Below are 15,005 nucleotides of genomic sequence, written 5' to 3'. Positions count from 1 at the left end.
CCTGGACTCTTTCACGCCCTCTTGCTAGGCCTACCTTGGCTCCAGAGACATGCACCCGTGCTTGACTGGCAGACCGGAGAGGTCCTTCGCTGGGGACAGGACTGCCATAATACCTGTCTGGTTCCCGTCCATCCCGTCCGTCCTTCTCCTACCCCAGCTAATCTACCTGGACTTCCGATTCCTTATTGGTCTTATGCTGATGTCTTTAATAAAAAGGAAGCAGAGACACTACCTCCTCATAGACCATACGACTGCCCTATCGACCTGTTACCTGGTACTACTCCTCCCCGTGGGCGTATTTATCCTTTATCCGCTGCTGAGACCCGGTCGATGTCCGAATATATTGAGGAGAATCTGTCCAGGGGATTCATCCGGAAATTTACCTCCCCGGCGGGAGCAGGCTTCTTTTTCGTCAAAAAGAAGGACGGCTCTCTCCGTCCCTGTATAGACTATAGAGGCCTTAACCAGATCACGGTGAAGAATAAGTACCCCCTTCCGCTCATTCCGGAGTTATTTGATCATCTGAGGGGGGCTAGAATCTTCACCAAACTGGACCTCCGTGGGGCGTACAACCTGGTTCGTATCCGTCAGGGGGATGAATGGAAGACGGCATTCAACACCCGGGACGGCCACTATGAATATCTGGTAATGCCCTTTGGTCTCTGTAACGCTCCTGCCGTCTTTCAAGAGTTGGTCAATGACATCTTCCGGGACCTTCTCTACTCCTGCGTAGTGGTGTACCTGGACGACATCTTGGTCTTCTCTCCGGATCTCCAGACTCACCGGAGGGACATTCGTCAGGTCCTGCTCAGGCTCAGGCAGAATCACCTCTTCGCTAAATACGAGAAATGCCTCTTTGAGCAGACCTCGCTTCCGTTTTTGGGCTACATTATTTCTCAGACCGGCCTACGAATGGATCCAGAGAAACTGTCTGCCATCGAGAAATGGCCTCGACCGGAGGGGTTGAAGGCCATTCAGCGATTCCTGGGCTTCTCCAACTACTACCGCCTCTTCATACCACACTTCTCTTCCTGGACTGCCCCAATTTCCGCGCTCACCCGTAAGGGTACTAATCCCAAAGAGTGGCCGCCCAAAGCAGAGGAGGCCTTTCTTTCCCTAAAACAGGCCTTCTCTTCCACCCCGGTGCTGCATCGCCCGGACGGCAACAAGCAGTTCTTCCTGGAAGTTGACGCCTCCTCCTCTGGAGCCGGAGCGGTACTTACTCAAAAATCATCTTCCGGGAGAATGGTAACTTGTGGCTTCTTCTCCAAACTCTTCCCCTCTTCTGAGCGCAACTATTCCATAGGAGACCGAGAGTTATTGGCCATCAAACTGGCATTGGAGGAGTGGCGTTACCTACTCGAGGGGGCTCTTCACCCGGTAATAATTTACACTGACCACAAGAACTTGGCTTACCTCCAGCATGCCCAGAGACTTAACCCGCGCCAAGCCCGGTGGTCCTTGTTTTTTGCTCGCTTTGATTTTGTTCTTCATTTTCGCCCGGCTGACAAAAACGTCAAAGCAGATGCCTTGTACCGATCCTTTCTGGTGTCCGATCTCGAGGAAGAACCTAAACATATCATCGATCCCGCCAGAGTAATGCAGGTGGCTCCCGTGAGCCTTAATCGTCTCCCTCCCGGTAAGACGTTCGTATCAGTACCTGATCGGGAGAAGATCCTACACTGGGGTCACTCGTCTAAACTAGCTGGCCACGCCGGTCAGAAAAAGACCCTCCAGCTTATTGCCCGGCACTACTGGTGGCCTACCCTGCACAAGGACGTAATAGACTTTGTTTCTGCCTGTGTGTCCTGCGCCCGCAACAAAGTCCCGAGACACCTGCCAGCCGGTCGCCTTCTTCCGCTTCCTGTGCCTGCTGCCCCCTGGCAGCATATTGCTATGGACTTCATAACTGATCTCCCCGTCTCTGCCGGTTGTACGGTCATTTGGGTGGTCGCTGACCGCTTTTCCAAGATGGCTCACTTTATTCCCCTGCCTGGTCTCCCGTCTGCACCCGAGCTGGCTAAAGACTTTATCCGCCACATCTTCCGTCTTCATGGCCTGCCCCTCCACATCGTGTCGGATCGTGGGGTACAGTTCACCTCACGTTTCTGGAGAGCCACTTGTAAACTGCTAGACGTCACCCTGGACTTCTCTTCTGCTTACCACCCACAGTCTAATGGTCAAGTGGAGCGGATCAATCAGAACCTGACCAGTTACCTCCGGCACTTCGTTAATGCCCATCATTCTGACTGGGTGGATCTCCTACCATGGGCCGAGTTCTCCTATAACAATCACGAGAGCGAATCCTCTTCCAAATCCCCGTTTTTTGTAGTCTTCGGTCAGCATCCTCGGATTCCTTTTCCTGTCTCCACCTCTGTGGACAACCCGGCTGCGGAATCTCTCGTTAGCAAATTTTCCTCCATTTGGGAGAGTACCCGATCCGCACTCCTCCAGTCGTCCGAACGGATGAAAAGACACGCTGACAAAAAACGCCTGGATCCTCCACAATTTCGTCCTGGAGATAAAGTCTGGCTCTCGTCTAAATATGTCCGACTCAAGATACCTTCTTACAAGTTAGGGCCTCGGTTCATCGGTCCTCTGGAGGTCATCAGTCAGATCAACCCGGTGGCCTATAAATTAAAACTCCCGGCCAACTTACGGATCCCTAACTCCTTCCATGTATCTCTCCTCAAACCTGTGGTACTTAACTCTTTTTCCAAGTCTACAGGTACGCCTCCTGCTCCGGTTTCTGCTGAGGACGAGTTTGAGGTAGAGAACATTCTTGCCACCAAAAGGGTAAGAGGAAAGACCTTTTTTCTAGTAGATTGGAGGGGGTTTGGTCCTGAGGAGAGAACGTGGGAGCCCCGGGAGAACATCCATGCCCCTCTTATCCTAGCTAAATTTCTGTCTGGCCTAAAAAAGGGGGGGCCTAAAGGGGGGGGTACTGTAGCGCCGGCGTCCCTGCCCTCTGCTAGGCAGGGACGCTGTTCCCCTCACCTCCCTGCTCCGTGCCCGGCGTCCTCCTCCCGCTCTGCTGGCAGCACGCGCTCCTTCCCGTCCACTGTGCTTAGGGCGCGCGCGCTCTCCCTCCCTCTTAAAGGGGCTGCGTGCGCCGTCCTAAGGAGTCCCCGGCCAATGGCCGGAGGACTTCACCATATATAAGGCACCTCCTCCAAAATGGAGGTGCCCGAGCAATGTTGTTGCACTACTCTGCTTCAGCCCTCAGGTCCCGTTGCCAGTTACCTGCCAGTTGCCTGCCAGTTACCTGCCAGATTCCTGCCTGATTATCTGCTACCTGCCTGCTAGTCTGAGGTCCGATGGTCTGCCTTACTACTCCTGTCAGTCTGTCTAAGGACCAGTCTGCCCGCTCACCTGGGAGCGCACATCAGCCACCTGCCTGCTAGTCTACCTGGAGGTTCCGCCGTCACGTGCTGTGACCACCTGCCTGTCCAGTGACTCCTGCTCGCTCGCTCACCTGGGAGCGCTCATCTGCTGCCTGTCCGCTAGCCTACCTGGAGGATCTGCCGTCACGTGCTGTGACCACCCGCCTGTCCAGAGTCTTCTGCCCGCTCACCTGGGAGCGCTCATCTGCCGCCTGTCTGTTGGTCTTCCTGGAGGCTCCGCCGTCACATGCTGTGACCACCCGTTCTTCCAGAGACTCTCGCCTGCTCACCTGGGAGCTCACGTCTATCATCAGCCGCCACAGGTCGTACCAACCCTTTACCTAGAGACTGCCCCGGTCACTTGCCGTGACCATCTGCCCGTTCATCCAGAGACTGCCCCGGTCACTTGCCGTGACCATCTGCCCGTTCATCCAGAGACTGCCCCGGTCACTTGCCGTGACCATCTGCCCGTTTATTCAGAGACTGCCCCGGTCACTTGCCGTGACCATCAGCCCGTTCATCCAGAGACTGCCCCGGTCACTTGCCGTGACCTCCAGCCCGTTCACTCAGAGACTGTCCCGGTCACCTGCTGTGACCTCCTGCCCGTCTTCCCTGGTCGCCACCCGCTCCCTTACAAGGACTGCCCCCTTGTATAGTAGCTCAGAGGTTCCGCCTCCCAGACCCGTTACAGTGGCCTCTTTCATCATGAAGGAGTTTGCTTGTTGTCTAGCAGACTGTTTTTTATTCTAGATATCCTGCTCATTTTGATAGCTTTAAGTGAGCACACAGAGACTGTGGTTTCTGCAGCAGCGCATACAGGCCAGGATAGTGGCGGAGAAATTGCTGAGGATGCGAGCCATGCAAGGGACGTGTGTGAGTATGCCCCGACGTAGGGCCGCCACCAGGTTTGCACCATTATAGAACATGATCTTCCCTTGCTCAAGGTTCAGTGGAGATAGCCATTGCTCAAACTCGGCCTGTAGAGCTGTCGAGAACTCTTCAGCTGTATGACTGCGATCTCCAAGGCATATTAATTTTAACACTGCTTGATTGCGGTGAGCCCTGTATGCGCAGTACGAAGGTGAGGGGGATTCTCTCTGCACTGTTTGAACGTGTGTCTTATTAAGGCAGAGGTTGAGGGTGCAGATGGAGGCCCTAGAGGAGGTGGAGGAGGCAGAAGCACTGGTGGAAGTGTTAGATACAGAGGTTTGTCCCGCAAACCTTGGGGATTCCAACACTTGCTGTCTAGTGACACCTTGGTGTTTATTGTTTTAGTTCTCCATCCCCTGGTGTGTAGTAGTTTAGTTCTCCAACCCTAGCTGTTTAGTAGTTTAGTTTTCCAACCCCTGTTGTATATTAGTTTAGTTCTCAATTTTCTGGTATGCATTTATTTTGTTCTCCAACCCATCCATGCCCACCCCCAGGGGTTGACGTCTGGTGACGAGGGTTTGGATTCTTCTCAGACCCTATTTTGTCCGGGTCCAGATCAACTGAAAAAAAATGTGGACATTGTTACACATGCTTTCCCCTATTGAGTCTATGAAGCTTTGGATCAGACCTCTGATGCCCCGGAATAGAATGTGTGAACAACTCTTCAGGCTCACCTATCTGTGCTTCCCCACAGTCAGTTGGGCGATTTGAGAGTTGTGACGCGGGTGAAAACAAGGGTAATTGGGGTGCCACCTCTGAGGACTATACTGTGTGTAATGTTAAGGTGGAGGAAGAGGAGCAGAAGCCACTTGATGCAGCGCTTGTCATCTACTGGAGCATATGTTCTTCCTGCCTCTCATCTACAAGGCGTACCGCTGTGCGACTGCCAAAGAAAGGAAGTGGAGTCCAATAACAGAAGTTGCACAATTGCTCACTGCAGCAAAACAAACCTAGTTCTAATCTTTCATATCATACGTGTCTCACAACCCTAAACAGCTATTCAGTACTTTCAAGTCCCTCCTCTGTCCACCAGCATCCCCTCCCTCTCCTCTCATCTCAGCTGAAGACTTAACCTTATTCTTTAAGCAGAAGATTGACAACGTAGGGCAAAGCTTTTGCTTAAAGTCCCAACAGCCACTCCTCAAAACAACTCAACTCTCCTCCTCGAAAACCAGCTTCTATGCCATCACGGAAGATCATCTTTACTCTCCAAATCACATCTCACCACCTGTGAACTTGACCCAATACCATCCCACCTCATTCCAAATGGTACCGCAGTCTTCATTCCAAGCCTAACCCTCATCTTCAACCTGTCACTAACAACTGGTGTCTTCCCCTCATGATTCAAGCATACCTCAATCACACCCATCCTCAAAAAGCTCTCCCTTGACCCATCCTATGTCTAGCTATCGCCCCATCTCACTTCTCCCCTATGCCTCCAACCTACTGGATCAACACGTCCATTCTGAACTGTCCTCCCACCTCCCTCTTTGACCACTTACAATCTGGCTACCGGCCTCACCATTCCACTGAAACTGCCCTGACTAAAGTCACCAACAACCTACTAACTGCCAAATCCAAGCAACACTACTCTGTGCTCCTACTCCTAGACCTGTCATACTGCCTTCATCTGCCTTCTTACTACAGACTCTCATCTCTCGGCATCACAGACTTGGCCCTATCTTGGATCTTTTCATACCTAACCGACAGGACATTCAATGTCTCCCACTCACACACCACTTTCTCATCTCACCCCCTATGTGTCGGTGTCCCCCAAGGTTCAGTTCTAGGACCCCTGCTCTTCTTCATCTACACCTTTGGCCTGGGACAGTTCATAGTCTCACGGCTTTCAGTATCACCTCAATGCTGATGACACACAGATCTGGACCTGATATCACCTCCTTACCAGAATCCCACAATGTGTGTCCTCTATTTCATCTTTCTTCTCTGCTAGATTTGTAAAACTTAACATGGTTAAAACCGAATTCATTATCTTTCCACCATCTCATTCACCCCTCCAACTGAGCTATCCATCAAAGTGAATGGCTGCCCACTCTCCTGTTATGATCTGCAACATAAACTAAGGAAAGATGGTGAGAGCTGTCCCTACAATAGGACTAAGCTGAGTCCCTACGTTGTAGCAGGCTGCCTGTTCCTTGTGAACAGACCCGCCTTCGTCCTCGGCTAGTCTGAACGGAGACCTATGGAATAAAGGGAGGGGTCCCTAAAAGAGCTAAGGACTGGGACAAAAAATGGGACACCTCCTAACAGAAGTTGTTGCAAAGAAAAAGACAAACTGACAAAAAGTACTAGAGGTCCCAGAGGACCAAGCGAACTAGAGAGAGATAGGCACAAAAGCACCTGGCTAGAGAGACAGTCAAAACAACACTGAAGTCCAGCAAAGCCAGAAGAGCGGAGCTGGAATATATAGGCAGATGGTCACGTGACCGCAAAACACAAGATAGAAACAAAAACAAACAGGAGGGTTCTAACAGTACCCCCTCTTTTATGAGGATCCTCCGGATCCTCCAGGCCCAGGACTATCCAGAAATCTCCTGTGGAAAGCTCTGACAAGTCTAGGGGCAGAGACATCATCCGCCCTTACCCAGGAGTTATCCTTGGGACCGAAACCTTTCCAAGCGACGAGATACTGCAATCTCCCTCTATGCCATCTAGAATTCAGGATACGAGAAATTTCATATTCGCCGTCTTCCACCACCGGAGGAACTGTGACAGTGGCATCCCTATCCGATACATCAGCCTTTTTCAACAAGGAAACATGAAACACAGGATTAATCTTCCAGGAGGTGGGGACTTCCAACCTAACAGCAGACTGGTTCACCACCTGAAGCACCTTAAATGGCCCCACAAACTTCGGGCCCAATTTTTTAGAGGGAATCCTCAACCGCAGATTCTTTGAGGACAACCAAACCATGTCACCCACAGTAAACAAAACCTCTTTACGTTTCCTGTTAAAATACTTCTTGGACTTTTTGTTAGCCTCTTGAAGGTTACAACGAACATTAGTCCAAACTCTCTCCAAATCACCGGAAAAATTCTCCTCCTCCGGCACCGCCGACCCCAATTTGGAAAACGAACCAAAAGACGGATGTCTCTTAGTACAACAAAAAAAAGGAGAACACCCAGCAGAGGAGGATGTATGGTTGTTAAGAGCAAAGTCGCAGAGTGGCAGAAACTCAGACCACCCCTCTTGATTGTCTGCCACAAAACAACGCAAAAATTGATCAACATCCTGGTTCTTTCTTTCAGTCTGTCCATTAGACTCAGGATGATACCAAAACGAAAATGACAAATGGACTCCACAACCTGTCACAAAAAGCACGCCAAAAAAGAGCCACAAACTGAGGTCCCCTGTCAGAAACAATGTCGGTGGGAACGCCATGGAGCCTGACAATTTCCTTAACAAATGCCTTAGCGAGTGTCTTAGCGCAGGGTAGCTTAATGAATGGAACCAAATGACACATCTTGCTAAAACGGTCCACGACCACCCAGATGACAGTGAAACCCGCGGACACAGTAATGTCAGTAATAAAATCCATTGCGAGATGCGTCCATGGTGCATTAGGAAACTCCAGAGGACAAAGCAACCCCGCAGCAGGGGTATGTGAAGCCTTTGACCTAGCACACACCGTACATTGACGCACCCACTTGATGACTTCCTTCTGCCACCCAGGTCACCAAAAACTGCGACTGATAAGTCTCTTAGTCTCAGAAATTCCTGGATGACCTGCCAACCGAGACTCACGATACTCCACAAACAAATCTCTCCTAAAGGTTCTAGGCACAAACAACCTCCCATGGGGAGTGTTAGATGGGGCATCCTCTTGGGCTTTCCGAATCCCATCTTCCAAAACGGAGTCCAATGCTGCTACCACAACTCTTTTCAGTAAAATGCTCTCCTCCTCCTCGGTACCAACCATGGGAGAAAAGCTACGAGATAAAGCATCGGCTTTAACATTCTAAGTACCAGAATGTACTGAGAAAAAAAAGTGCCCACCTAGCTTGACAGGCATTCAAGTGTTTGGCAGCATCTAGATAGATCAAATTCTTATGATCTGTGAAAACCTGAATAGGAAATCTAGCGCCTTCCAAGAAATGACGCCAATGTTCAAATGCGAGTTTAATAGCCAGCAATTCCCGATTACCAACATCGTAATTAAGTTCGGTTTCTGAAAATTTTTTTGAAAAAAAGCACAGGGATGTACTCCATCCTTGTTCTCCTGAGACAAAACTTCACCAACCCCCACCGAAGAAGCATCGACCTCGACCAAAAAAGGATTGGTCTCATCAGGCTGCATAAGGATAGGGGCAGAACTGAACCTCTCCTTGAGATACACAAAAGCTTCAATGGTCTCAGTAGTCACTGGACCGTATTTGCACCTTTCCTGGTGAGATCGGTCAGCGGCTTAACAATTATAGAAAAATTCTTAATGAATTTCCTGTAATAATTGGCGAAACCCAAAAATCTCTGTATCGATTTCAAACCAATAGGCCTAGGCCATTCCTGCACAGCCTGAACCTTCACCGGGTCCATCTCAAAGCCCTCACTGGAGATAATGTAGCCCAAAAAACTAATTCTCTGCACAGCGAACTCACATTTCTCCAGCTTAGCAAAGAGTGAATTATCACTCAATAACTGCAACACTTCACGTACACTCTGCCAATGGGACTCCAGATCTGGTGAATAAATCAGAATGTCATCCAAATACACAACCACATTCTTACCAATCAAAGGTCTCAGGATGTCATTAATAAGGTTCTGAAAAAAAGCGGGTGCATTGGTAAGACCAAAAGGCATCACCAGATTCTCAAAATGACCTACCGGAGTATTAAAAGCAGTTTTCCATTCATCACCCTCCTTCATTCGTAACAAATTGTATGCCCCCCGGAGATCAATTTTAGAGAACCACTTGGCCCCCACTAACTGGTTAAACAAGTCAGGAATTAATGGCAATGGGTAGGAATTGCATACGGTAATCTTATTAATTTCACGAAAGTCCAGACATGGACGTAAACCCCCGTCCTTTTTTTTAACAAAGAAAAATCCAACGGCCACAGGCGACTTAGAAGGTCTAATGTGACCAGCAGCCAAGCTCATCTGTATGTATTCCTCCAAGGCCTTTCTCTCAGGGATAGTCAGATTAAATAAGCGACTCTTGGGAAGAGTAGCTCCAGTAACAAACTCAATGGCGCAATCATAATCCCTATGAGGAGGTAAAACTTGCGACTCCTCCTCTGAAAAAACCTTCCAAAAATCCTGAATAGGTACAGGTAATTTCCCTTTTCCACAGCCGCAATGCGACCATTACAACATTTATCATAGCACTTAGGACTCCAAGACTTAATCTCATTAGTAGACCAGTCCAGTAAAGGATTGTGCAGTTTTAACCAAGGCAAACCTAAAACGACTGGAGAGGGTAAATTATTTAATACAACCAAGTCCAAAATTTCTTGGTGAATACCATTGATAGTGAGGGGAAATGCAGCAACCCTGTGAGTAATACATTTCAAAGGAGTGTTATCAATTGCAACCACAGAAATAGGTGATGACAAAGGTTTGGATTCCAATTTAAGTTTTTCCAAAAACCCTTTATCAATCACATTGAGTGTTGAACCACAATCCACAAATACCTGAAATTCAATCAAATCTTCCTGCAATGAGGTACTCCCAGAAAGAAATATTCCCTTAGAGCCCAAACAAGCAATACGGGCGTAACTGACCTTTTTTTTTTCTTTACTTAAACGAAGCTCACAGTTCTTATCAAATGGTCAGTTTTACCACAATAAAAACACAATCCCTTGGAAAACTTGTGGTTTCTTTCCTGAGAGCGGAGTGACATCGCCCCAACCTCCATCGATTCTCCGCCATCCGAGCAGACCCTCTGGGGACTAGGAGCTGCCATTACAGGAATTTTTTCATCATTAACCCTGGCACGCAGTCTCCTGTCCACACGTATAGCTAATTGCATGGCTTCTTGCAAGGTCTCTGGTGCTGGGAATGCAATCAGCAGATCCTTAACCCTTTCACTTGGACCAGCAAGAAAAAAACATTTTAATGCCGAATCATTCCATTTCACTTCTCAGGACCACCTTCTGAAGTGTGTACAATAATTTTCAACATCACCTGACCCCTAATTCAAACGCCTCAGTTCTGTCTCAGCAGATGATACTCGATCAGGATTGTCATACAATAGCCCCATAGCAAAAAAAAAATCCTCCACTGACCTAAAACACGAATCACTAGGTGGGAGAGAAAAGGCCCACCCCTGTGGTTCCTTGCGCAAAAGTAACATGATAAACCCAATGCGCTGTGATTCATTCCCAGAGGACCTTGGTCTCAAACAAAAATATAATAAACAAGCATTTTTAAAGGAAAAAAAATCTTATTTTTTACCATAAAAAATATCAGGCATTCCTACCTTCGGTTCCACAAAATGCGCTCCAGGACAGCTACTCACGTGTTGCTGAAGCTCGGCCACCTCCAGAGACAATCCCTGCAGGCGTTGAGCCAACTCCTGGACAGAAACCATACTGATCCCCGAATTTCTTTCCTTTTAGTTTTTTTTTGGGCTGGACTTACTGTTATGATCTGCAACATAAAGTAAGGAAAGATGAGGAGAGCTGTCCCTACAATAGGACTAAGCTGAGTCCCTACATTGTAGCGGGCTGCCTGCTCCTTGTGAACAGACCCGCCTTCGTCCTCGGCTAGTCTGAACGGAGACCTATGGAATAAAGGGAGGGGTCCCTAAAAGAGCTAAGGACTGGGACAAAAAATGGGACACCTCCTAACAGAAGTTGTTGCAAAGAAAAAGACAAACTGACAAAAAGTACTAGAGGTCCCAGAGGACCAAGCGAACTAGAGAGAGATAGGCACAAAAGCACCTGGCTAGAGAGACAGTCAAAACAACACTGAAGTCCAGCAAAGCCAGAAGGGCGGAGCTGGAATATATAGGCAGATGGTCACGTGACCGCAAAACACAAGATAGAAACAAAAACAAACAAGAGGGTTCTAACATCTCCCCAGTCCTGCAAGCTTGACTCTGGTATGTCCTTCAAACATTAGATCCAAGCCCTTTCCACTTGCTGCTGACTCCAACTCCAAAATATCTCCGGTATACGCACATTCCTCAACCATGAATCTAGAAAAACACCAGTGCACGTCCTCATCATCTCCCGCCTTGACTACTACAAGCTCCTGTTGCCTCCCTTCTACCACTCTAGCACCACTCCAATCTATCCTAAACTGTGCTGGCGATGTATCCACCTGTCACCCCGCTATTCCCAGGCTTTTCTCTGTCAATCCCTGCGCTAACTCCCTGTTTCCCAGAGACACCAGTTGAAAACCCTAACTTTGGCATACCAAGCCATCGAAAACCTGTCTCCTCCATACATGTGTGACCTAGTCTCCCTGTACTAGTTACCTGCACGCAACGTCCCATCCTTCTAAGATCTCCTACTGTTCTTCCCTCTTATCTCGTCTTTCTACAATCGCATACAAGATTTGTCCCGTGCATCTCCCCTTCCGTGAAACTCTGTACCCCAACACGTCAGACTGTAGCCTACCGTGGAGACCTTGAAAAGGAAGCTGAAGATCCACTTCTTCTGACAAGCGTACAATCTGCGGTAACCATCGCTACAGCATACTGCTGCACGACTAGCTGTACCCTGACCTACTGTATCCTCACCCATCCCTTGTAGATTGTTTGTGCGCCCTTGCGGGCAGGGTCCTCTTTCCTCTTGACCCAGTCGGTGACCCATTTTCACATGTAAAGCGCCACGGAATAAATGTCGCTATAATAATAATAATTATAGTACTTGTACTCTGGGTCAATTGATCGCATTTCCCTGGTGTCTACCCCTAATTTGATGTGTGTTGTCAGCTTTTGGGCCCATTTGAAGGTGTTGTATATGCATTTGCTTTTACCCACCATTGAATCCTATGGAGTTCGATAATGTTCGGTGAATATTCGACGAATAAATCGGCAAATATTGCAGATTCGATGATTGTAATCCGAACCGAATATTATAACTAGTTATAACTACACTGCTCAAAAAAAATAAAGGGAACACTTAAACAACAGAATATAACTCCAAGTAAATCAAACTTCTGTGAAATAAAACTGTCCACTTAGGAAGCAACACTGATTGACAATTTCACATGCTGTTGTGCAAATGGAAAACACAATAGATGGAAATTATTGGCACTTATCAAGACACCCTCAATAAAGGAGTGGTTCTGCAGGTGGGGACCACAGACCACATCTCAGTACCAATGGTTTATGGCTGATGTTTTGGTCACTTTTGAATGTTGGTTGTGCTTTCACACTCGTGGTAGCATGAGACGGACTCTACAACCCACAGAAGTTGCTCAGGTAGTGCAGCTCATCCAGGATGGCACATCAATGCGAGCTGTGGCAAGAAGGTTTGCTGTGTCTGTCAATGTAGTGTCCAGAGGCTGGAGGCACTACCAGGAGACAGGACAGTACACCAGGAGACGTAGAGGGGGCCGTAGGAGGGCAACAACCCAGCAGCAGGACCGCTACCTCCACCTTTGTGCAAGGAGGGACAGGAGGAGCACTGCCAGAGCCCTGCAAAATGACCTCCAGCAGGCCACAAGTGTGAATGTGTCTGCACACATGGTTAGAAACCGACTCCATGAGGGTGGTATGAGGGCCCGACGTCCACAGATGGGGGTTGTGCTCACAGCCCAACACCATGCAGGACGCTTGGCATTTGACACAGAACACCAGGATTGGCAAAGTCGCCTTTGGCGCCCTGTGCTCTTCACAGATGAAAGCAGGTTCACACTGAGCACATGTGACAGACGTGACAGAGTCTGGAGATGCCGTGGAGAGCGATCTGCTGCCTACAACATCCTTCAGCATGACCGGTTTGGCAGTGGGTCAGTAATGGTGTGGGGTGGCATTTCTTTGGAGGGTCGCACAGCCCTCCATGTGCTCGCCAGAGGTAGCCTGACTGCCTTTAGGTACCGAGATGAGATCCTCAGACCCCTTGTGAGACCATATGCTGGTGCGGTTGGCCCTGGGTTCCTCCTAATGCAGGACAATGCCAGACCTCATGTGGCTGGAGTGTGTCAGCAGTCCTGCAAGATGAAGGCATTGAAGCTAAGGACTGGCCCGCCCGTTCCCCAGAACTGAATCCGATTGAGCACATCTGGGACATCATGTCTCGCTCCATCCACCAACGTCACGTTGCACCACAGTCTGTCCAGGAGTTGGTGGATGCTTTAGTCCAGGTCTGGGAGGAGATTCCACAGGAGACCATCCTCAACCTCATCAGGAGTATGCCCAGGCATTGTAGGGAGGTCATACAGGCACGTGGAGGCCACACACAATACTGAGCCTCATTTTGACTTGTTTTAAGGACATTACATCAAAGTTGGATCAGCCTGTCGTGTGTTTTTCCACTTTAATTTTTATGGGTGACTCCAAATCCAGGCCTCCATTGGTTAATAAATTTGATTTCCATTGATGATTTTTGTGTGATTTTGTTGTCAGCACATTCAACTTTGTACAGAACAAAGTATTCAATGAGAATATTTCATTCATTCAGATCTAGGATGTGTTATTTGAATGTTCCCTTTATTTTTTTGAGCAGTGTATATAAAGAAATTTTTGGATCTCTTCAAATTGTGTCCTTGTCATGGCCATGCGGAAAATCAGTACTCCAGTATTGCCAAAGCTCAGTTTTTTTTATTATGCCCATATGCAGCACAATGCCTCAAAATGTCATCATCTCTGCTGCATTTACAGGGGTCCATCTGGAGTATGATGATGTTGGATTTTGGGTGAAAAATTAATGGCAATGCAAGTTTGTCTGGGCCACGATAACATTTATTATTTCCTCGCTGAAAAAGAATTTGAAGAAGTCAATTTCAGTGAGGCCTGTAACATCAAATTGGATTCCTGAGTTACCTATGAAATCCGGAATTTCAGGCTGATCATTTTCAAGAGGTGCAGTCCAAATGAGATCGATTGCTGTAGGGGTTGCCTGGGTCCTAGGATGCTTTGCTGGGGGTCCTTCCTCACTAGATGAGGAGAAGGAGGAAGAATAGAGGAACATAGGATCTTCCTCACTGCCTGAATCCGTGTTGGAGGCAAGGAAAGCGTATGCCTCCTCAAGTGAAAAGCGTCTTCTTGATGAATGGGCCATTTTTATTTTATTTTTCAAAACACTGAGGATGTGTGTGTAAGTGGTGCTTTTACATGTGTATTGTGTGAGGCTTGTGTAAGGGGTACTATTTATTATAAAAAGTATAAAGAGAAAAAGTAAAAATTTAGAAGAGGCAAGAAAAAATGTAAATCAAAATAAAAATAGATGTAAAAAAAAAATTGTCTAAAGAAAATAACAGTGACATTCACTACAATAATGCCCTACCTATAAATTTACCAGGTACTAACTATTTTTTTTTTTACAAAAGAAAAATTTACGGCACCAACACTGCAACATACCCTCCCCTAATGCACATGCTAAAAATTTACTCAACGCAAATAATTATTTTTTATACAAAAGAAAAACGTACGTCACCAACACTGCAATGTACGCTTCCCTAATGCACTCGCTAAAAATGTACTTGACACAAATAATTAGTATTTTTTTTTTGCAAAAGAAAAATGGACATGACTAGCACTGCAACGTACGATCCCCTAA

The 15,005-nt window shown here is 47.8% G+C and overlaps 1 long non-coding RNA gene across 1 annotated transcript in view; it reads right to left on the bottom strand.

Annotated features, from left to right (window-relative positions):
* Window positions 1–15,005, bottom strand: part of LOC141264340 (uncharacterized) — a 298,797-nt gene that overhangs the window by 211,885 nt on the left and 71,907 nt on the right. Inside the window, exon 2 of the long non-coding RNA XR_012319892.1 lies at window positions 10,754–10,923. This is a non-coding gene — a long non-coding RNA (uncharacterized lncRNA). The remainder of the gene's footprint in view (window positions 1–10,753; window positions 10,924–15,005) is intronic.

Source organism: Phyllobates terribilis, unplaced genomic scaffold (assembly GCF_046119375.1).
Source record: "Phyllobates terribilis strain yellow unplaced genomic scaffold, ASM4611937v1 Scaffold_4__5_contigs__length_816908805, whole genome shotgun sequence".
Lineage (NCBI taxonomy): Eukaryota > Metazoa > Chordata > Amphibia > Anura > Dendrobatidae > Phyllobates > Phyllobates terribilis.
The sequence above is the reverse complement of the archived record's forward strand: the minus strand, read 5'-3'. Positions and strand labels throughout refer to the sequence as shown.